The following is a 1548-nucleotide window of genomic DNA, read 5'->3' on the forward strand; positions in this document are numbered from 1 at the left end:
ACACTTTGTGAGGACCTGGTGGGAGGATCAGTTGAGCTCAGGAGTTCAAGACTAGCTTGCCAAGATAGTGAGACCCTGTCTCTACAAAAAAATTAAAAAATTATCCGAGTATGATGGTACACACCTGTAGTCCTAACTACTCTGGAGGCTGAGGTGGGAAAATTGCTTGAGCCCAGGAGGTGGAGGTTGCAGTTAGCTGTGATCATGTCACTGCACTCCAGCCTGGCTGACAGACAGAGACACTATCTCAAAAAAAAGAATTTTTGTTTTTCCATTTTGAAACAATCACAAACTTACAGAAAAGTTGGGAGTTCAATATAGGAAACATTTTTTTCTGAACTATTTTAGAGTAACTGCTGATCTGATGTCCCATTACTCCCAGATAATTTAGGATGTATTTTGTACAAACAGGAATATTCTTTGATCCTTTCGTAGTTCATAAGCATGATGATTGGGTGTTCACGTGCTCACATGTGACATGTGCCACCCTCGAATCTTGGTACAATGTTGGGACATTACCCATCTGACATAAAAAAACCATTTTTTTTAAAAAAAGAACATTCTCCTATATAACACAGGCAAGAAGGGGGTATGTTTTGGGAAAAGGCTGTTATCATCTTTGTTTCAAAGTTAAAGTTCCTCCCAAAGTTAGTTTCGCCTACATCCAGGAATGAACGACGACAGCTTGCAGGTTGGAAGCAAGATGGAGTCGGTTAGGTCAGATCTCTTTCACTGTCATAATTTTCTCACTGTTATAATTTTTGCAACAGGGGTTGCATTCACTCTGGCTCCTGTGTCCTTCTGACATATCCTCATGGTTCTTTCAGCATGTTCTTGCTTTCTGGCACTAGAAGGTGTTCCAGGTTCATCTTTCTTTGTGCCAGGTGTGTTGATTGATATAGGGGCATTGCTGCTCCCCGATGTTCAGAGGACAGAACTAGAAAATATATGCGTGTATGTGCATATATGCATATGCATATTTATTATGATATCTACCCCTCTATCTCCCTATCATCATCTATGTATTAAAAACTATGTTGGCTGGGCATGGTGGCTCACGCCTGTAATCCCAGCACTTTGGGAGGCCGAGGTGGGCGGATCATGAGGTCAAGATCGAGACCATCCTGGCCAACATGGTGAAACCCTGTCTCTACTAAAAATACAAAAATTACCCAGGTGTGGTGGCGCGTGCCTGTAGTCCCCACTACTCAGGAGGCTGAGGCAGGAGAATCGCTTGAACCCGGGAGGTAGAGGTTGTAGTGCACCGAGATCACGCCACTGCACTACAGCCTGGCGACAGTGCGAGACTCCGTCTAAAAAATAAATAAATAAATAATAAATAAATAAAAACTATGTTTACCCAATACTTATAATTCCAATCCAACCCTACAGCTTTTTTTTTTTCTTTTTTGTGACTCTTTTGCCTGCCAGTGAGAAACATGGGTCACATTATTCTTAATATATTCTCTTAAATCATTCAACCTCATCTTAGCTACCACTCCCCTCCTTGGCAGATGCCCTAAGCCATGTGAAATTTGATACCCCAGG

General features: G+C 42.0%; 1 non-coding gene across 1 annotated transcript; it reads left to right on the plus strand.

The window, feature by feature from the left end:
- Positions 1-423: 423 nt before the first annotated feature.
- On the plus strand, positions 424-529 carry LOC119626345 (small nucleolar RNA U13). Its single transcript, XR_005242522.1, has one exon. It is a non-coding gene; the product is annotated as a small nucleolar RNA U13 (small nucleolar RNA).
- The last annotated feature ends 1019 nt before the right edge of the window (positions 530-1548 follow it).

The sequence above is a fragment of the Chlorocebus sabaeus genome, chromosome 21 (assembly GCF_047675955.1).
Source record: "Chlorocebus sabaeus isolate Y175 chromosome 21, mChlSab1.0.hap1, whole genome shotgun sequence".
Taxonomy (NCBI): domain Eukaryota; kingdom Metazoa; phylum Chordata; class Mammalia; order Primates; family Cercopithecidae; genus Chlorocebus; species Chlorocebus sabaeus.